The 23,231-nt window shown below is 39.8% G+C and overlaps 1 long non-coding RNA gene across 1 annotated transcript in view; it reads right to left on the reverse strand.

The window, feature by feature from the left end:
* LOC136291387 (uncharacterized) overlaps positions 1-23,231 on the reverse strand; it is a 278,854-nt gene that overhangs the window by 198,622 nt on the left and 57,001 nt on the right. Inside the window, exon 2 of the long non-coding RNA XR_010721512.1 lies at positions 8,979-9,112. This is a non-coding gene — a long non-coding RNA (uncharacterized lncRNA). The remainder of the gene's footprint in view (positions 1-8,978; positions 9,113-23,231) is intronic.

A 23,231-nucleotide genomic window follows, 5' to 3' on the forward strand; every position in this document is an offset into this window, starting at 1 on the left:
CAGCACTGAGTCTGCTCTAAGATGTCCAGCTGATGTCCAGAGCAAGGCACAGGTTCTGCTCTGCACTCCTTCATCCAAAGAGATGGCTTCCTCATAGCAGCCACGTTTTTACATAGTCATGATGCAAACAGCATTTGCAAACAGCAAACTTTCTGCCAGACCTATAACCCTACCTCAAAATTGATATATTCTACTATGCATCACAGAAACCTGAAACCTGGTAAGTCATCCTGAACAGGACTAGCCCCCCAAAAGGATGGGCAGCACTTCACAGATATGTCACAGAGCACTAAGAGAGTGGTCTTAAGAATTTTAAAGCAAATGTTAAAAGGTTTAAACTGTTCTTGAATATAAAAACACATCTGTCCTGATAAGTAATTTTAATGGTTTAACTAGTGTCAGAACCAGTGATCTCATTCATGGGTGCAAATCACTGATGTACGCACCATGTAAATACTTTTGGAAGGAATTTTGGCAGGGATTTTCAAAGAACCCTGCAGTACTTTTGATGCAATAGACCAGCTCCCTCAAACAGCAGCACTAACTTTCAACTTTGTCACATCTATGATCAGTAGAAAGCTAGGCGTTATTCCTACTATCAGAGTTTCAGCAGTGTCACCGTTTGATCACAGCCAACAACTAAATACCACACATCCACTTGCTTGAGTTACCCCACTCTGTTGGGATGTGGAGGAAAAATAAAAAGGGCAAAATATGTGGGTTGAGATAAGAATTGTTTGGTAATTGAAATGAAGAAATAATAATAACAATAAACAGTAATGATAGTAATAATAATAATGGAGACAACTAAAAGAGAGAGAGAAATAAAGCTCAAGAAACAAAAGTGATGCACAATACAGATGCTCACCACCTGCTGACCAATCCAGGACATCCAGGACAGCTTGACCCCGAACACTGAGGTAGAAACTGCTGGCCAACTGCTCCCAATTTATACACAGAGCATGGTGTATCACAGTGTGGTACACCCCTGTGGTCAGTTTGGGTCAGCTTTCCTGGATGTGTTCCCTCCCACCTTCTTGTACACCTGCTCACTGGCAGAGCACGCGAAATGGAAAAGCCCTTGGCTTGGGGTAAGCACTACTGAGCAAGAACCAAAACATGAGCGGTTATTCTCATACTAAATCCCAAACACAGCACTGTACCGTGAGTACAGGGAGAAAATTAACTCTACCCAGGAGAAAATTAACTCTATCCCAGCAGAATCCAGGACAAATAGGAAAAAACACCCTTTTGACTTAATCTTATAAATAATCAACCATTTTCCATGGGAGAAAATAATTATGAAGCATAAAAATGCAGAAGAAAGGCAAACTCCACACATCAGGCATGAACAATTTCCAGAGATTTGCCATTTGGAATAAAAACTGTGGCTTCAATCCCTTACTTTATTAAAAAAAAAAAAAGCCTCTTTGTCCTTTCTTGTCTTCAAAAGCAGCTGTAAATATTTGCTAAAAGTCACTGAAAATCTTACTAGAAATCCTCACCAGAATTCTCTTTGACTAAATAATAACACACCATCTGAGAATGAGAAAGCGGGATGGGCCACTAGATACCATACCATCCAAACGATCTCTTGCTTGGACCTATCCACTCTTCTGTGAGCCAGTCCTGTATTTACTCCAGATTCTTTGCAACATGGGCCAATTCTTCACTTTGCTCTTCATAGCAAAGACCTCTCATTTGGACTTAAGCCAACACTTTATTGCAGAATTTCATGCAACAGACTCTCTGGTAAGAGTCAGCATTTCAGGTGAAAACATCACTATCTAATTGTCTATTTGTATTTCAATTTTTTTTTCTTTTGGGCATGATTTTGAGGAATTCAGGAGCTCAGGATGAAAGTAAGTGCACAGTACCTTATCATTTCAACACGATTTTTTTGGTACTGCAGCTCTTTTGTTCATACCCCGTCATGGTGCACTTTCCCCCTTTCTCTATAACAGAAGGGGAGGAAAAGTGTAGCCCCTCAGTTTCACCCAAAACTCACTTCTCTGACATAAATTCAGAAACAGTTGACAAACTGATTGAATGACAGACTTGTGCCAAAGCAGTTTCTTAGAAGGGACAATATCTTATTGGATTTTTTAGAAGAAAAACCAGCCTGTCCTTACCTTACAGCAGTATGGATATTGCACATAAATTAGTGCTACTTGTTGATGGTTTGGCACCTGAAGGGGAAAGTTGTTGCTCAAGCAATTCACAATAAGTCTCCTATTTCAATACCACTTCACAAGGTCTCTCTTATTTATTGGGTTGCCACCACAAAGTTTATTGCCTAAATCAATTTTTATTAATACTCAGGGAAACAACACAAAATCAAATAGAAATACCTTGTGGAAAACCCCAAACTATTGATGTGAAATATAATTTAAAATTATTAGCTAAATCACCTTAATAGACAGCCCCCCAAACTGGAAATTCATAGGCTGATACAATTTATCTATCTACTGATGCAAAGGAATTATATATAGTGTACATGGATTTAAAACCTTGCTTTTTATGGGAGCAAATGTTTATTTTCTTCTACTTGAAAAAGCTAGAACCAAGACCTTGTGTTATGCCCAGCATCCAAGCATCCATTTCCCCTTTTGAAAGCTTCTAACTTGCTATCTAAGTAGAAAAACAATTATTGTTGCACTGTGACCTTGCACACTGCAAAATCAGCATATCTAGCTGCTGATGGTGTGTGGGAGAAAAGCAATAGCATCTCACTCTTCCGGCCAAAGCCCTTTTTGGCTTCAGCTTCTCCTAAATGCAATGTTTCCAAGGAGCCAAAGATCTTGTGGAAAAACTGGCTCTGAGTGGCATGTTTTGCCAACCCTTCCCATGCTGACTAGAGGAGAAGTTCACCACAAATTTCAAGTCTTCTCCCTTCTCAGTGGCTGCTCCCCCCAGCTGCAGGTCAGAGGGACACACCTCTCCTAGGTGCCACAAATCCTGTACTTTATCTTTTCATGCAGCAGCTTTTTGCTGAGGACATCTGCATGTGTGAAGGAAGGGGCTGCTATAAACATGGTCCCTCCTCTCTGGTGAGGTTTGGTGGGATTCACAGGCCTGACAAACCAACTTTGAGTTGAAGAATCCTCCAAACTCCTGTGTGTGTAACAATCTAATCTCTTTTGAAAGGTGGCTGCCAGGGGCTAAGGGCTGGATGCACTTTGCATTCCTTACTTTTTTACTGTATTGATGCAGATTTTGTTTCCTGTATAGAATAGAACAGGCTTGCTTGCTTGCTTTAAAAAAAGAACACACAATGTGCTTGTGTAAGTCAGGCCATATTTCAAACATTCAGAGTGCAGCATAACAAAAAGCAGGTGCTGTAAGAAGCTCGCAAACCTTCCACAAAAGCACCAGCAATAATTCACTTGTAACTACAGTCCATCTCACTTAACTTGTTTCCCGGCAAGTAGTTCATTTGTTGGTCTAGTGTAGGCACTAAACAGAGCATTTCCTCTTATCCTCTTTGTCACAGTGGTTGTACTCATACTCTGAAAGGACCAGTTCTGCATCTGTTTTTTGAATAGGACAAAGAGAAGGACCACAGACAAACAGGAGTTTTCAGCACTGTCTGCTAATCTTTGCTGTGAGAAATTGAGGAGAAAGAGGCACAAAATATTCTGGAACTCCTCCCCCATGAGCCCTGCTGCCCTTAAGAGATTAACAAAATCAAGAGTATAATTTATAAATGGTGAAATATTCTGTTATCACTGCAAAATAATGAAGTAAAAGGCCTCTGCACCCTGTGAACTTTCTGTTGATGCATTTCAGCTCTTTCCCTGACTTGAGATCAGTGGTGCTAAAATGCTGCAATTTCCTGAGACATTCAGATCCTTTTGTCATTGCTGTATTTTTGACAATGCTTTATTTTTGACATTGAGCTGAAATCACAAAACGGCACTTTACAGCTCTGCTGAGCTCCTTCTAGTTTACATGGAGAGAAACAAATGTGAAAAAACTGACCTCATTTAAGTACCTAATCTGAGAGTTGAGCTCCTCTGGACATCTGGTCCTCTGTGCTTGGCCAGAACTCTTTCCAGTACTCAGTAAGATCTGAGTAAAATAGGTGACATTGTTTTCACTTAAGTTTAAACACCTGAGCCCATCACTTTACAACCACTGTGATGGAACCAGACAGATCATTCTCCAAAGGCAGTTCAGTGATGTTAAAGAGGATTTCAGTCAGCAGTTTGGATTATTTAAACATCCAAATGTTAGTGTGCATAGACCCCATCTGATACCTTTGGAGTAGGTGAAGACTATGGGGCTTCTCTGACAGATGAAAATTGAAGCCATAATTACAAGACTCTCACCTTTGAAATCAAGAGTTTTCCAGTGCTCAGTTTGCAGTAGCTCATCACACAGAAACTGGGAAGACAGAGGACAGAGTCCATCCAGAGGACAACACGGCAGCTCCCACAGAGCACCTATGTGTTTGCCTAACAAGGACTGGCAGCAGCAAGCTATCAGAGAAATGCTGTCACAATAATGAGACAAGCAAACAGAGACAGAGGTCTTTTTCAGAAAGTAATCAGTTTTTAAAACAACACAACACTTTCTACTTCAGTTTACTTCTACATTTACAAGCTGAGGAGGCTATAAATTTGAAGAGAACTGTCTTCATTCCTACTTTGATAAATAGATTGCAGACAGTAGGACAGCTTTTTTAAATTAAGGACTTGACTTTCATCAAGAAAGATTTCACAGAAATATCCCCCTCAGCAAACTTAACCTGAACTTTCTCAATCATAAGCAGAAAACCATGCATCCATCCTTCAGGAAGTATTTGTCCTGTCCAAAACATTTTTTTCTCCTTGTAGTAATTCCTGTCATAAACACATTCTATTACTGGTGATGATTATATTTCACCTATTACTTGTTTTTTAGGCCACAGTCCTTAGATTGCCCTCCACAGAGGAGTAGTGTTTGCTGTAGATCCATTAGACAATGAGTCAATACTACCTCAGCCTACTGAAATGCTTCCTTAGGTACACACTTCAAGACAATAAAAGGTTATGAAATTACAGTTTATAGCTTTTAACCAGCGGATTCTTGATAGGCCTGCAAATAACTCATCTTTTCAGCATGAAAATGGGAAACAGTACCACACCCCAAGATTTTAAGAGCAAGACAGAGGTATAATCCAGCCAAATGGATTATGTGACTCTTGGACATTAGCAAATATCACACTATTGTTATCCAGACATCAAAGTCTTGGGACCATAAGACGGCAAACACAGCAGCTCGTACAGGGCATCTTCCATCTCCTCCCAAAGCACCCGTCTGTACTCCAACATAAGTTCAAATATTTTGAGAGAGATTAAACTTGTGAGAAAGTTATTCACACCATAAAATACTTGAGTTGCCAGGCTCTTTCTTATTCTGCTTAAAATGCTGAAAAGTTTTGAATGTTTTAAGCAGAGCTGGTCATCAAACCTTCATCTCCCCAAATCCTCAACACATGGGCTAGGTATTGGGCTGCTGTCTACTAATCAATAACTTTTGAACATAAGCTTCTCCAGCCGCTTCAATCTCTTCTTGGACTTTTAAAGGCAGAGAGATGTCTAGAAAGCACAGACAGCTGCTCATTGACTGTGCCCATGTGGGATAAGGACTGCTCTGGGAACACACAAGACTTAAGATGCCAAGACTGTTTGGGCACTTGGGGTATTCAGTAGGAGAGCTGTGGTCTGCACACTGATTCAGCCATAGAGGGGCACTTAAACAGTACTGACTGCTGAAATACTTGGAGAAATCTCTTTTCAGCCTCTTTGTGCTCTGGTTTGCTAGGAATAATACAGAGAAGAGCACTTTCCTGTCTCGCAGTGTGGTTTGCAAGGACAAAGAAACCTATGTAGCTCAATTCTGTGTGTTAGAATATCAAAGATTGATTTGAAGGATCAATCACTCCAAACCTATTTTTCACCCAAAGCATCCGCTCTCAAAAAAAAAAAAAAAAAAAAAAAAAAAAAGAAAAAAAAAAGAAAAAAAAAAGCTGCATATATTTTACATCAGCTTGTGCACAAAGAAAGACAGGGTTAGTGGACAGAGACACTTCACACTGAAGCATACAAATCGGCTCACCGTGGGAGTGAGGGAGATGAAAATAACTCTCAGAGTTAAGGAATGACCCCAGGCCAGTCCAGCACAGGAAATGTCATCCAGTCTGCAAAAGTAGCACCTGCATCTCCAAAAAGTGAAAGAGTCCTTTTCCCAGCAGAAGCTAAAAATATATTCTCTGAATAACTCAAAAGAACTGCATTTTGGAAGGGAAAATGGGGTGACTGAAGGGAACCCCCAGAGGGCTGCAAGTCATCAGGTGTAATAGCTGAGATTCTCTTCTAGGACCTCTCTGCATAAAGAGTATTTGAGATGTAGGGCATGTGGAAGGACACGATCTCTCATGAGGAAACTCTAAAGGAACTCCCCTGAGTACCCAGAAAGATACTTTGTAGATCAGTGAATTTATATCAAGGGCAGTTTTCTTTCATTCCTTCTCCTATAATTTGCAACTTGGATCTAGTTTGTAATTTGGAGGGCTTGGGCATGTTTTATGTTCTTTTGTTTCCAGTTACACCTTCCCCAATCTGAGTTGAAGAGAATTTTCTGATGCCTGGATAACATCAAGACAGGATTTAAAAATGCTTAAAGCCAGGTATTAGTGCAACAGCTGCACACCTCTCCTGCACATTTCTCCCAAGTGTGAAAATGTTAGCTGTGTAGTGACAGGAGAGGAGGAACTGCCTGCCAGTGCTCAGAGATTGATGGGAAAGCCCTCTGGTAGGGGGTAAGGCAATCAGAGCATATCTGAATCCCAGGGAACCATTTGCAACAGTGCACAATGTTATTGAAAGATAAAGCCATTGTGCTTGGACAGTTGTGCCTTATAGAATCAATTTGCAGCTTACAAGCCTCAGCATTGTGGTTTCTGTCCTGCAGTGTGAGAATTTGTTTCTATCAGGTTTGCTACAAATTTTTAGCAGGAGTCTTAACTTGCTTCACCAGGGTGTCAGTCACAAACAAGTTACTAGGGAGCAGCAAGCTACTGCATGTCGAGTAACCAAGCGTGCTTAGCCTTCCTACATCCAGCTACTTTGAATGCTCCTTCAAACTTGCTAAGATACAAGTTTGAACTTGCTAAGATACATTTGGCCAGTCATGCCTTAACTTGCAAGTATCCTGAAGACTTTGTTGCAGCACTTCAGTCCCCAGAAAGCTCATCCAGCTTTAACATTGAGCCTAAACGTCAAGAATTATCCCAGAGCTCTTTCTGCTCCCAAATTATATTTGACACATGATGTTACAATTTTCAAGCTAAGTTGTTTCCTTTTGGCATTCACAAGTGGTCTTAAAGCTTCACAGTTAAATCTGTCATGGCATGATCACATCCTAACAGAATCATCAGCTCGGAACCATCCTCTCCCAGGGGTAACTGAGTAGTATTCCTACAGCAGGGCAGCAGATTATTTAGAGGGAAACACAGAATTAAAGTATTTTTTGCTTCTTTAAATACAGCTCACTGGAAGGAAATCAAAAAGCAGCCTGCTATGGCTGCACAGTCGAGTGTTTGAAAGATGAGCTGTGACACCATTGTTTTTTCAAGTTGTTTTGTCCTCTAAATTGTTCATAAAAACTCCATTTCATCTTCATATCCTTCTTAAATTATTTTACACAACCAGACTCTTGAATTAAATGGTATCATGCACCAGGACCAGGTAACAATTGTATAGACTGAGTGGGGGAAGCAAGCTAACAAGCACATGTACAAGTTAATACATATGAAAATCTTTATGAATTTTAAGCATTGTGGAAGTCCCAGCAGTCATATGCACACAGGCAAAAAGGGCATAATCCATAATCCTTCATGTACAGAGGAATTTACATGTCCTCTTTCACTTGTAAGAAGCTAGTTTTGTATTAATTAGTGAGCTCTAATCAGTAGGCTCTAATAATGCCAGTAACCTACTGCACAAATTTTGTGTCAACACATTACGATTATTATTGCATTTGCATGAACATTGTCACAGAGTTTTGATGGTTTTAATTGAGACATGCTTTCTCTGATTATATTTTAACAAGATTTATGAATAAATACCACAGCAAGAAGTCTGCAACATCTGGATGAGTCTCGCTCAGAATCATTATGACAGCATTTATTTTATCAGAATCACTGGAAAATACTCTTATCTCTGGTTACATGACAAGCAGCAAGAATTCAATCTGTGTGTCTGGTGTGTAGGCTGATTGCTATCCCTTTAATAGTCTGCATTGCTAGCAGTTGTGCAGCTTGAACTGTTCAAAAGCCTCTTCCCTTTATAATGGAACAAAAAATGTTTCCCACCCTCCACTCCCCCAAATTTAACCACTTCTCTCCCTTTTAGTGAAGATGCATGCTTCTAGGGAAGCTAAATCCCAGCATGCTCTTTTAGAAGACTGACTTTTACAGAGATGCTGTCAGTCCTAGATCAAGTGACATGTAATTGTAATGGGTAAAGGTGTCACTGAAAGCAGTAATCACAGTCAGAGAAATTAAAAACAGAGGGACATTAAGTCAGTGACCCAGTCTTCCCTTTCTCTTTAACAGCATAAGCCCATAGAGAAATAAGAAAAAGAGAAGTCTAATTTGTAATTCTCCTTCACTGTCAACAGAGGAAACATTCCAACAGCATTGTTTAACGTGGATATACAATCCAATTGTTTACAAAAAACATCTTTCCTACAACATTGTAAATTCTACCATTGGCTTGTTAGCATGCCTTATTTGGCTGTTGTATGAGATAGCAAACCTCTTTGCAACGAATGACCAGGAGTAAACTTACAGGAGAAATGGTTACCAAACCTAAGAACACCCTACCAACTGATGTCCAAGATTAGCACAATGCAACTTAATATTTCTATAATATATATTAAAAAAAAACCAAAACAAAAAAAACCAACCCAAACCAAGTGGCAACACTCACCATTCTCTTCCTGCGATACTTTGACAGATTTCACTTCTATTTGCAAATCTCAAAATCCACTCCAAAGAATGAGAAACTGCTATGTGCTGATTGATGGAAGGTCAGTGACCTGCTCTCTTGGCTAGTGAATTTTGCTGGTGAGGAACAACATGAAAAATGCATTAGGACTTTCTTCTATCTTTTCAGGCTCTGCAGCATCTTAGTACAATGCTTTTGGATTATTGACTCCATATCATCAGACAATCAGAAGAATGAGAGACTGCTATTGAGAACATATCAAGTCTTCCCAGAAAAATGAAAAATGAATTATGAGTGTTTAGGCATACAGACAAAAAAATTAACTATCCAGTGAAGTTCTTCAATAAGAGACCCTTCAGGGTGGGGGAAGGAGGGAAGCAGACAAGAGCACTTAGTGCATTCTTGTTTCCACCAGTTTTATGGGTTTATGTTATTATACAAAATATTCCAGGCATATTTAGTGGCAATATCTTTATTAACAATTGTTCAGGGAACTCAGTTCTGAATGAACAGATGTTACTCCATTAAAGTAAACCACAGCACCTCTTTTGAGGGAATAAATGATATTTACCTGAGACAGTGATTTCACAAGAACCTTTGTGCCTTTATTACTTTACTGGTAGAAAAATAAACCTTGTAACAATGGTATTTGACAAAGAAATAGCATCATAAAATAAAATGTAGAGTTAGTTTTTTGTATATGTTTCTTTAGTGAGGCTGAAGACAAAGAATTTTATTATGGAGTTTGTGTGACACTAATAAGGATTTTTTAGCATTTAATTAGGTACCTGTACTTTTATTTTTTTTTTGGCCAAGATGAGATAGCCAAATAATTGTTTAATTTTGTCCCATATGTACATATTTCACATATGTGTTACAGTCACAAATTCTTACAGCTCATTTTGATCATCCTTTAGAAAACAGCACAGTGCAAAGCATTTGTGCATAAATCACATTTAAAACGTGTAAATTGAAAGCTAACAGTCAAATGTTCATTGGAAAAGGTTGTAGAACAATACCACAGACTGACACGTTCATTGGCACAAGCCATTACCACATGCTGCATATAGAGACCTGGACAAAGCTACTCTCAAATCCATAAACTAAGCCAAATCTTGCCTAACCTTGAAAGAAGATGCATCATTTTGGTAATAGTCATCGACTCATACATTTTTCTTTCCAGTATTAGGGGAGTTTAGCACCCTGCTCAGGTAACCATGCTAACCACACAACCACAGCAGAGAGCTGGGAATGACTATCCATTGCAAATCCCACCTCTGGACAAAGGGAATCTCAAGGGCTCACCATCTTTCCGATCAGACTGTCATTGTCCAAGTCTCAGCAAAGGCCTGCAGTCCCCACATGGCAAACAACTAATTTGGGCTGGCAGAAGGCATCCCAGTCCATGGCAGGGGGTTGAAACTAGATGATCTGTAATGTTCCTTCCAACACAAACCATTCTATCAGTCTATGATGCTACAATTCCATGATTCTACTGGCAGTAGAACCATGACTGGTTCTCTAACTGCAACACAAATAAGCACTGAAATGCAGCCATGCACCATTTTTTTCCCCAAGCCCGTGATTTATTTATTCCACATCCACCTTGGACTGCTATCTGAATTGCTGGGAGCTGTAAACCACCACAGATGTAATTCTTTTTCATGTCAGTAAGGACAGTACAGCTGAACAGGGATTTGGATTACTGAAGCTTGGCAGAGAACATACAAAAGTAACAAGAATGTGAACTTCCACTGTGTGTCCAAAGCCTCATGTAGGAAAAACTCTATTGGTGCTGCACCACTTCAAGGCAGCTCCTGGGAACCTGACTGAAGACCCAGCAACAGACTTCTGTTAATTCCATACGATTTCTCTCCCCCATTTTTGCCACCTCTGAGACCCAAAGCTGTCTACTTGGAAAAAACACTGCTTAGAGGGTGCTTTGTTTCAGAGTTTTGGAAGTCGGTTTAGCCAAACAGCTTGCAACTCCAGCACAGTTTTGCTAGGCATACATTGGGGAAGTGGAAAGCACCAGTAATGCAGCACAGCCAGAGCCATGTGGTGCTGCCTAGAGGACAGCGGGCCCACTAGGACACATAGACAAGGAGGGAAATCTTTGGGGGATGTACAAGGCATGGAATCAGTGAAAACAATGAAAAAAAAGTAGGAAAAATTGAACTCTGCTTCCAAGTTAGCCCGGGCTGATCTAATCACTTGCCGTCACCTCCCTGATTTTTTTTTTTTTTTTTTGTCCATCACAAACTGTGGTCCTGCACTCTCTCTATTCCAGCACTGGCCTTCCTCCAACCCTGCACTGAGCCATTTCAGTTTGCTAAGCTGGCAGATAATAAGTTACCACATCAGCGGGGATGAAGTGCTCAGCTCTGGTCTTCCCACCAGATAGCCTGCCTTTTGATCAGTGCAGGTGGCTCCACAACCATCCCTCAGACCCTGTGAAAAGCTTCCCAGGCTAAACTCCCAGGGCTCTTCTAATACAATCATTCTCCTTTAACTTGAAATAAAAATGTATTTTCTCCTGATTTCTCAGAATAAGATGATAACAAAAGCCCCTTTTGAAATCAGGTTACTCAGATTTTACAGGCTTTGGACCACTGGACAAATTGCTGTGCTAGAAACCTTTCTTTAAATCCCTCTAGAAGCAGCCCAGCAGCCTAGATTTGATGGATAGCAAATCCATGAAAGGCCATCAGCCAATCACTCACAGCATCCATAGTCCTCTCCAAATTTCTCAGAATTAAAATTTCCCCTCTTTAATACTTTGGGGAACCTCCTTCATCCTTTAACCCCTCCGAAACACACCAGAGCAGGTCAGTTTTCATAAACTGTTGGCATTTTTACTGAAGATATTCCATTCTCCCTTCATACATTGAACACACCCTTCTTTCTCTCTTCTATATAAGCATTTAGTGCACATAGGAAGAACAACTGACCCAACTATCAATTTCCTCTCCTTGCTGATTTTTGCTTAAAAGACAAGGTAACAACATGCAAAAGCTCTCCTATGGGCAAATACTTCAGATGCTGCTTAGATAAGATCTGTGTTAGGAATTGTCAACAGTCTTAGCTTGAGAGGGGCTTTATCTCTCCCTGACATAGTTTATGGAGTAAAGAGGAATGTTTCTAGATGGGAGTCTAACCAGAAAACTGTGAACCTGAAAGCAGGTATTTAAGTTACTGGCTGGGACCATCGGGGAAAAATTGAAATATCCCTGTGCTTCCTCCTTCGGCAACCCCATAATGATAAACAAAATGATCACAGAAAGCTGTACAAGCCAAATGCACAAGCATTGCAATGTAAGTACACTTGACAGCAAAATGAATGCATTGAATTCAATGTTTGTGCTGGTGGCTCCCTTTTACTGCTCTTTGGGTTGTATAATACAATTTGGATGCCTTGGGCTTGAGCTACAGATGAGCAGTCAGCTGTAAAGTTGGTTGTGTTAAGTTGGACTCAGCTTTCTCTAATTCATCTTGATATGAGTTTAGGCCTCTGCTGAACACACAAGCAAAACTTGATCATTCTCACATTAATTAACACCTGCAACATTTGACTGCAAAATTGCTTTAGACATGCCCAACACCTAATCCCATAGAAATGGGAGAAGCTGTTAAAGCATGGATTGCTCCAGTAGTTTAAAATCACTGTGCAAAGTAATTAAAAACATAATTGTGCTTCCAATTGTTAACACACTTCATTACTTCCTCAATACTCTGTTACTTTTTTGGTACCAAGTCCTGATGTGTTAAGCTGACAATACTTCCTAAAGCCCACAGAGGAAATTCAATTTCAAACCAAAATATGCCTGTAATAGTTATTCCACATAATGACTGCAAATACTTAATTACAAAGTACCAAGAAATCTTCGTGTTCCTTCCCTCCAACTTACCTTATCCAATGGATTAATTTCTATTTCTCTATTCTTCAGAATTTCTGCAGTGTTTTCCTTTTAGAAGCAAGTATCCAGTGTGGAATTAAGAGAATGTCTGCAGCTACATGTATAATGGCTGCCAAAGGAATTTGTGTAAATAATATTTTGAAGGCTAGATATCAATGTGGATTGACTTGTACAGTTAATTTTCCAACTCTAGATATCTGGCCATGTACAAATACTGGCTTCATTTTGGTACAAAAGATACAACAGTGCATCTACAGGAGGTAACATTAGCTGTATCCTAAAACATTTGTAGTATGAAGTTTTTGAGGCCCCTAATACTACGGACAGACTCCTTTTCAGGTAAATAGTCATTTTGAAGCACTAAAAGACAGCAGTAAGAGCATGTCAGTGTGACATACATACCCAACCCACTTAGCTGGCTACTATAACAGTACATCTTTTAAAAGCTGCACTCAAGATAGGTTCACTACTTGCAACTTTTAATCTCAGAAGGGAATTCACAGCTAATGGGCAATTTGTACTTCTAATCAAAAGCAAGGGTAGGGGAAAAGGGAAGAACCTAGCCAACATGTATTTTGGAGACTCCATTCCCATGAAATGGCTATGTAGAAACTGACCTAGCACAAAACTCCAGTGAATAACATTGCACTTGCTCTACTACCCAGCACCAGCTGGATCTGTTCTGAGCCAACGCAGAAATGAAGTAATGTTTTGTGACAGAAAGAAAACCCCATTACTAGGAAGTCAAAAGTGAAATGTGCCATTGGTTTCATGCAAAGTGAGACTGCAAAGTGATTTGGTGAAATATTTTTAAGATGTTCTAGAAGCTCCTCCGTGCGATAGCAATTTCTCTGATTAAAGGCAGTGTTATGTTAAGACCCATTTAATAGTCTTATCCTGACCCTGTGTAATAGCTCTGAAAAGACTGCATCAAAAGTTTGTAGTTGTCAAGGTTGCTTGCATGGGTTTCATTTTTACACTTAACCCCCAGGGTAGGAGCTGCATCTATTCTGGATCAGATCCCTTATTGAAGTCCACTGTGCTACAGAAATGAACTTTGCCTCTCCAGCTATCACTGAAATCATTCATCAAACCCTACAAATTGTCAGAATGGATAGAAGAAGCTCCTGCAGAAACAAATTTAGAAGCCTTGTTGGGTGTGTTTCCCTATGCATCCAGACAGGCAATCATTAAAACACAAGGCTAGAAAATACACATTTCTATAGTGAAAGAACTTCTATTGTAGGTAAAAAGGTGTATTTCAAGGGAATGGAAAATGCCATGTGAGTAGTCCCAAAGTAATTTCAAAGGTGTGTAGATGTGGAAAGACCAGCCTTCCAGACAGATGACTCTGAGTAACACAGTGAGCTCTATAATACTTCTAGCCCTATCTGCAGGAACCTACAGAAATCGCATCCTTGTAGCTTCCTAATAGACACATGGGATGCAACACAGGTATAACTAATTTTTCTTCTGGCTTTTGCTCTGTTCACACCCAACATGGACTCTATATATTAAAAAACACGTATTATGCATCTTACTAGGGACAATTCCCAATGTGCAGTGCTTTGAGGGAGAACCTTACAGGAGGGATGAACACCACAGAGTTCATCTCATAGGAATGCTTTGTTTGCAAGAAAGGCGATACAAGGATAATTTAAAGATTGGTTTTAAACTATTTCAGAACAATCCATGAACACTTCAGACAACCAAGCTGCCATGTCTCTTCAGAGAAGAGGTCATCATGAAGATACTGCTCTTTATATGTCGAAGTTACTATTTTGCAGTTTGTCGCGCTTATTAATATCAACCAATTAATATCAATTCTGAAAGCAGATGAGAAGACAAAAAAGTAGGAGTAGATGAGATAGACACAAGGCAGGCTGGGAGAGACAGGACAGTCTATCACAGTTTCTATCCCATATGTTCACTTACCAAACTCAGCTGGTGGAGCTAAGAAGTGACAATAAAGAAGATGAATGGCTATGCACTTCGCAGCAAAACTCAAATGTCTAAACTCTTTGAATTTTATTTCCCAACAGAGTGAACACATGCTCAATGGAATTAGGCTGAAGTGCTAAAAAAGTGTGAGAAAGCTACAGGCAGAGCTATCACTGGCAATATCAGTCAGTGAATACTGTACAACGTTCCAGCAAGGTTTGGGTTATCTACTAAACCTTTAGACGTTAAGACATCTGAAAAAGTTATGTCTCCGCAAATTCAATCACCAGTGAACGGTGACATTAAATCAAAAGGTGAAACAAAACTTAGCAAGAGCCCGTTAATAAACTTTAAGGTAATACAAAAATATTCCCTATCAATGAGTAAAGTTTTCATAGTAAATAATTATCTATCTCTAAGTATTGTATGAATGTAAAATAACCATATTTGTTTTGATAAGAATGTATAAGCCAATATTCCACTTGATGATCCTAACAGCAATAGCTCTCTCTAACCAGGCAGATGGCAGATATTTCACTGAATATTTTCTGATCCAGAGGTCTTTGCATAGAAGCCAGGTGCTGCCCTCTCAGCAGCTATCAGGTGACCTATTTTAACCTTTTCTTCCTCTTCCTTAGATCCACGAGACCTTTATTTCATTATAAAAAGAAACAATTAAAGATTACTAGAGTTCCCAAACAATTACAATAGCCAGCCTTAGAAATTCCAGTCAATTTTGAAAGGCTCTAATATTTGAAAGGCTGCATTCTCCAAGTGTTAAAAACAAAGAGTAAAGACCGTGGCTAAGCTTGCAAGATGAAAGAGCAAGAATAAAAAAAAGGAGGTTAGTGTCTCTGGAACACTCTATGACAGACCTCTTTATTTCCACTCAAGTTTTTCAATCAATCAGCTACGCTCCCAGAAAAATGTAATGTCTTTCCTTACACATTAAGCTACAAAAGAAATACGCAGGCATAAAATCATATATACTTCCAGCTAGCACCTTCTGCACTACGCTGATATCTGGCCTGCTGCCCTGCCTATTAACATCTCAATTTCTCAGTGCTGCAGAACAAATGGGGAAGAACAAAGCATGAAAACTTGCTTTTACATCTTGATTTTCACTCTTCTTTGGGGGCATGGAAGTAAGCAAACGTTAATTTCCTGGTTCAACATTTTTGGAAAATTGCTGTAGAAGACAAGACCTGGGTGTGGGAAGAAAGGAGAATATTTAAGTTAAACAAAGAAATAGAAGGAAAAAAGATTGAAAGGTTCCTTGCTAGAAGGACAGTGCAGTAAAAGAAATTTCAAAGAATAACAGCATCCTCATTGATAAAAGACCCTGAGCGAGGGACAGCAGGGATCAGCTTCTTTCAGGGAATTACTCATGCCGCCAAACTTGGCTGACCACCTCAGCTGAAAAAAGCCTGTGCACACCCTGGAAAAGAAGTGATAAAAGTAAGGATCATGGCTCCAGAAAACTGCCCAGGGTTTTCCAGACTCAGGGCAAAAACGATTAAGAAAAAAAAAATCAACTATCTCCCTTTATTACATTTACCTCCATTAATGGATTTTAGAATTACCAAATATGATCTCTTGAGAGAACAGAGGGGGTGGGATATGCAGTGTTTCCTTGTGGCAGATAGAGTCCATTTTAAGTTACAAAGATTTTTCCTCACACCTATGTGAGCTAAGAAGCATTGGGAAGTCTTTTTTTCACACAGCATCTTAAATAGGTTTGACACACTTTGTGGGAAGAAGGAATAGTTCATCCTGTCTTAGAAAGTAGACTGTTCTAGGTGACCTTTTGATAATGCTGTCAACCTGCCATTCCAAATACTTTTGGTCGGAAATCATGACCTAGGTCAAGGACATGTTCACAAACATCTTCAGGTTTAAAGAAAAATTCAGCCTCCAACCTCAATCAGCACTGGAGCTCACACCCATAAAAAGCAGGCATTTTAGGATGTGGCTGTCCCTGCAGTAGAAAAAAGGACATTGAAGTCTTGCCAGCTGACTCATCACATGGACAAGGACTTGCTGGTCATCAGGCACAGATTGCAAAGAAAGACTCAGTGGTTAAAGGCTAAACTACTTCCTAATCTAGTCAGGTACTCTGTTCCTCTCCCTACATCAGTATTGATTATGATGTTCCCATATAGTAGATTTTCCTACTCCTCATTAAAATAGGGTTCTTTTCTAAATGCTCCTTCTTTGTGTCTTGCTTGCACATTCACTGATGCTGAATCATTTCCTTCTAAGGAGCTCATGAATAAAATATGAAGATTATAAGTCCGGGATTCTTTGATGTGTTTTCAAGCATTAGGAGCTCAATCAGTTCTGTGCAGTTATTCCTTTGAAGTTTCAACTGGGCATTTTCTTCCTCAAAAAAGAAAAGCTTCTGTCCTTTTGAAGGATGACTATCTTAAAGATATACCATTTGTTTTGGTTTTATTCTTTGTAACTGTTAAAAGTCAGAGGACAGCACAAGGATCAGAAAAGGAAACAGTAACCACTAAAAAGGGTTACCTTTGGGGTAAACATGGATTTATGAACCTACAAGGACCTTTTGACTTATCCCATTTACATACCTATCAATATCAATGCAAGTACTTCAATATCAACCTGGAATAACACAAGGCAGACCTCAAGTTAGATTATACACAAAAATGTAGAGCAACAATCATTCCAAGGAAGGCCTCTGCCCCTTAACTTGGTGCAAGGTAAATGACTGAGGAGCAGTGAAGTGAGTAATTTCAGAAAGACACACTAAAGAAAAAAATCCTAAAACTAAATTTTGCCATGTGCCTGCTTACATAGAAATATTGCCCTTTGTATGTACTAGTTTTCATAATGTGTTATGCTGCTTCTTAGTTTTGTCGGGTTCCAGGAATGACATGTGATTGTTCAGAGCCTGAGCAGCTCCCACAGCTTAAACACCCGTCTCCTTGAAGGAGTGCATTAGTGCCTTGCAGTGACATTCATCATAAGGTACTGTAGAATTCAGAGAATACTTTACCCAAAGCGCTCCCATGCAGTCATCCTAAGCCCAGAAACAAAATCAATTTGCTTTAATTCTCTTTCTACAGACATCATTGTCTGACAGTTTTTCTTAAGGAATGCTTCCTTCAGAAGAGAAAATTTCCTCACCAGGAAACACAGTCTTTTATTCTCTGCACTAATTGCTTTTTTCAAAGCATATCCTAAAGAAGTGACTTGTGAAATTTCTGTAGTTATGGTCTTTTGCAACAATGACACGATTCAAGTATGTTCAACCTAACAGTATAGTAGCCTGCAGTAAACTGCACTTAATATTCAACTCCACACAGCTACCAAATTAGCCAAATAACAAGACTAATCTGTGCTGGACTCTGTGAGGCTTCAGTATCAGAAACACTGGTAGACAAACTAGGTATTTTTCTGCCTGCAACATCTGAATACTCATTGTTTAGCTCACAGGTGGATTCATGCAAGCATCGAGAGAAATCAAACTTGAGCATGTATATATCTCCAGAATACCGTAACTCTGCTTATGGAAATGGCCAGATACTCATACACAGACATCTACCCCGATTCTGACACATATTTCTGCTGTCACCCCCCCATGCATGGGAATCTGGGGTCTTACCTTCTAATAATCTCCTCAATAAAGATGGGTTTGTAAAGATGCAGTGAAATAAAATGCTAGACCCTTCTAATCACATACGCATAACACCAATGATCAAGCACCGCATGGAAAGTCAGCCTCTCCGTGCCCCAGCCCCACCTGGACTGTAGAGCACCTGGCTGAAACAGTCCAGAAGATGACCCCAACACTCTCCAGATCCTGCAGGAAAATGATTTCACACCATCACGGCCTTCTGCTGGGTATCTGCACCTGCATGTTCTGTTGCAGAGACTCCGGTGCTCACACCTAAAGCCAACACTGCCCATTATTTAACTTCACTACTTCTTCAGCCAAATGGAAATTGAAAATAAAGCAAGTCTTTGAGTACACCAAAGAAACCCAGGCTTATTTAATAATAGAATATTAAAAATCAGGCTTTTTACTCTCCCTGGAAAGAGACAATTTTACTGCAGCTTAAAAAAGGCAGTCACACCATCTGTAAGAAGCTGTAGGTGTGAAAATCATGAGGGAGATCATCAGCTCTGCAGTGAACTAATACACTCAAGTAAATAGTTTGATTAGAAACGAGGATGTTGAATTCTGGACCTAATTTTGCCTCCTTAGTGGCTATGGATGCCAAATTACACTGTGCAAATGGCACACAATTTGTTCTCTTACATGTGACTGAAGCAAGGTTTAGAAATTACTTTTTATGGAAGACGTTTAACAGTTCTCATTTTTGGTACTTTTTATCAGTAGTTAAAAATGAATGAAGATTACTTTAACTACATGATGTCAGACAAAGAATAAATAAAACTGAGGACAGCTGAAAGATTATTTTGATACATTTTAACCATTTAAATAGTCTAGATATGCTGATAATGTACATTTTTAAACAACTTTCTTAACTCCTCGGATAGGAATAAGTAAGTACAAAAATTCTCTTCTGGGATAAACGCACTTAAAGTGGTTATTACAGCTTTTTAAAAAATTGCAGTTATTTTACATGCACTAAGCTGAAAATAGTATCCAAAACATTGTCAGACTCCTGTTGCTGTGGCAACACATTGTTCATGGTTTGCCTGAAGCAGACTCAAATATTGAATTAAATATGCTTAAGTCCAGCACTTAGATTCGTCCACCATGCCACAGCTGAAGCTAGTTTGTTTCAATTCTACTTAGAGGTGTCTTCTCACTGGGAGCCAAACTATTCCTTAACATACTGAGAGTAGAAGTGTTTCCAGATGTTAAGATAAAGAATTGTTTAACACTCTGTGGAGCAGCACTACAGACAATAACAAAGAGGGTCTTACTTTCACTTGCCACAGCTGGATGGGGTAAAAGGCAGCAAGAGGTATCGCTCCTTGGAGCTGAAGCCACTCTGCTGGTGGAAGACAAACCAGAAACTTCATTCCCATTTCAGCTGCACCAAATCATTCCACTGACTTCTGTTTAGTTCCCAGCAAGTGATTTTTGGACACTGCTTCTGCTTTGCAGCACAACATCCCACAACTCCATGCCAGCTGTGCTGCTACAGGGAATGCTTTCCTTTCTCCCAGGGCAATGCTGGGCCACGGGATGCAAAAGCAGCAAGAGGTGTCTCCTTTAAAGCAGGGCAGCTTGACATGCCTGGTACCAGCACTGCATAGACAACGTCAGAGACGGGGAAGAAGCAGAACACTGTTCAAAGCTCCATCACTTGCCACCTTAAAATCAATCCTGAAAAACAATCCATTAAGCACAGAATGCACATGGCATTTCTTAGCAACAAAGGAAGCCTGACCATCACCACTGCCCTCACTTTCCTTAGTAAACTTTAATATTTGGCTGTTTGTAATCCATCTGTCAGCAATTTCACACTAGAAAAATACTAGGTAAATTTACAATTAATTAATTCACAATTTTTCAGGAGGTTCTCCACAGTCCTGGGGGGCACATGCTTTCCACACCTATACCCTTCTGCATAATTCTCTTCTGGATGGCTGGATAACAAAATTGTATGCAGCAAGTTACCTGTATCCAGGAGACACGAAAAAGCTGAGTTTTGTTTTGCTCTGACACTGCCCTTAAGGGAAGCATGCCTATGACCTCTGATTATTGTGCTCTGTGCTCCAAGTGAGAATATTAAGTTTAATGTGCTTGCATTTTAATTTCAGCTATAACAATAAGCAGCTGCCCTACTTTGGACCTGAACTTCCTAAAATAAAAAAATGTAGACCTGCAAGCTAATCAGACATCATTTCCCTGTATCTAAATAGAAGTGAAAAATTCCCTCTATAAATCACCTGTGGTGACTTTGATTTATTTTTCATTAGCTGCAAAATGACTACCTAATACCTAGCTACCAGCATAGATGGCAAATGAGGCTCCCAGGAAAGCATTTATTTAGTTCACACATGACTTCACAAAGCAGAAAATTACTATGGTTGGAAGAATGTCAAAGAAACACAACATAAAAGCCAAATTTCCAATATAATTCATTCACCAGAGGGAAGTAAAACTACCCCTCCGAATTTCACATCCTCATATTCCTTCAAAACCATCTGCATATACCAATGATAGGGAATAAAAGGAAAGTCTACTGACAATAGGAAGGTGATGATCTTCCTGCAGGTGTTGTGAGGGCATTTAACAATTGCAACAAAACAAATTCTAATGATCACAACCTGCTCCCAAGCTGTGCTAACTGACCCACTGCATTCAGTGGGCCTGGCCTGAGATTGCATTAGCTGTCCCTAAAACGGGCTGCCAGTCTCTTCATTGTACATTGCTGCCTTTGGCTAATTAGGCAGTACGATGCAGAGAAATCCCAGCATCAAAAAACCCCCAAAGAATGACTAATGTACCATAAAACCTCTCTCAAAGAAAACCTTCCTGAAACATGCAAACCAGACTTCCTTTAAGAAAGCAACAAGAACTCATGGGGGAAAAGTACATGTCCAAAATATTTTCAATATATTGTGTGTTACCTAATTTCCTGTACCTTGCTGATAGTGGCAATGATTTCCTCTGACTGGTTAAAACTGAAGAACATGAAGCTTTTCTTGAGTGTCAGATTACTGCTCGATCTCTATTACAGAAAGCCCAAAACCATGAGGGGAAATTCTTTTACAAGCTAGATCAAAATCTTCGAGAAAGTGATCCATTTGAGTGGGCATGCCCACGTGATAAAAGAGAGCAGGAATAAATCCAAAGAAGCACAGAAACACTCCAAATAAAACCAAACAAGAAATCCTCAAGTTAATGCTTGTGTGAATTTCTTTTTAGGTTGACTATGCGTGTGGAAAAGAATAGAAAAGCCTTGGACCTTTGACATTCCCACCAGTTGATACTTTGCCCTGCTTTTGATTCTGCCTATATTCAGGCATTCAGGCACAGGCTTTTCATTTTCTGGCAAGAAACAGACTAAATCACATCAGTAATGGCTTTCACCTTTAGTTCTCTTCCCTTCTTCCTATAACAGTCTGCAAACCATTGAAATTTAGTCAAGAAAATATGTACCTGCAACTTCTCTAAAATTAACCTTAAGCATGAAAAACTCTAGCTGGGCGGGGGGTGGTTCTTTTTAGTTATTATTATTTTTAAATAGATTAGAGCCAATTCTTTTGTGGAAGACCTTTTGTATCAGTCTAAATTAACCCCATGTTCGTCCTTGAAATATTGGTACTTTTCCTCACATTTAGAAACCTCTTTTTTATGCTGCCTTCAAGCTCTTTGCAAGCATTACAGCATGGCCTGCTCCTTCTGGACTTCAGCTGGCTCTTCTCCAGCTATCAGCTCAACACAAGTCGTATCTCCCCCACCCGTTTCTTCTCCCTCAAACAATTTTTTAGATACATTTTTAAGTGTGGGAGGAAGGGCCCACGCACTGTCTCAGGCCACTTGGTGAATCAGAGGTTTGAACAACTGAGTCCATGCATTGTGTGGGCAGGTGTTCAAAGGAAGAAAAGTTCAAACCACCAAACCCTCTGGGAAGGGAGGGAAAGGTGCCATGTGAAAGAGAATGCTTTACATCTCGAGGAATCCGACAACACACCTCGAGCTCATTTTACAAAGGGATATTCAAGACAGTCTGGCTTTATGGATAGTGGGGAACTTCAAAGGCAAAAAACCTCACCATGCTGTTACAGTGGTGGTATTTAGCATCGATGACAGCAGTAGTCCCACCCTGTGCTATGCGACAGGGATTTCTCCAGCCCTGGGAACCGCAGCTATTTTTGCAGTTTGGAAGCATGCAGATAACATGTCATACAACACATCTGAAGGATTTAATTCTCTTGGACCATAAATAGTAAACTCACTACCTCACTTTGCCTCTTAGCAAGCCAATGCCATGTTACCCCTCTCAGGGCAGTACCAATGATGTTCTCCATTCAGCTGCACTTCCCACTCTGCCTTCCTGCTGGAGAGCCAGCCTTGCCACCGCTGTGTTTGCTGGCATCCATTCACTCCCCTATTCTCACAGCACTTCCTGACTTCACTTCAGCTCTAGGAAAAATGCAAAAGAATTTTGTGTTCAAATGCTATCCAAATATTTATATTTTGCTTATATAGTTTAGTTAATGTGAAATCACTACTAGCTCCTCTTTTCTGTTCAAATAATGAAGTCATCCAGAATAGATTTTCTATAAAGCTTAGCTCTCATTTCTATGCCTCTGAAAACCTGCCTTTTTAAAATGGTGTTGTTTACAGCAATCATTGGAAGCTGCACACTTTTCAGAATCCAATCTTCAGTTCCACTGAATGTTTCAATATTACTATAGCTCATGT

This window comes from Chamaea fasciata, unplaced genomic scaffold, assembly GCF_029207755.1.
Source record: "Chamaea fasciata isolate MVZ Bird 193981 ecotype frontalis unplaced genomic scaffold, bChaFas1.0.hap1 SCAF_6, whole genome shotgun sequence".
In the NCBI taxonomy this organism is placed as follows: domain Eukaryota; kingdom Metazoa; phylum Chordata; class Aves; order Passeriformes; family Sylviidae; genus Chamaea; species Chamaea fasciata.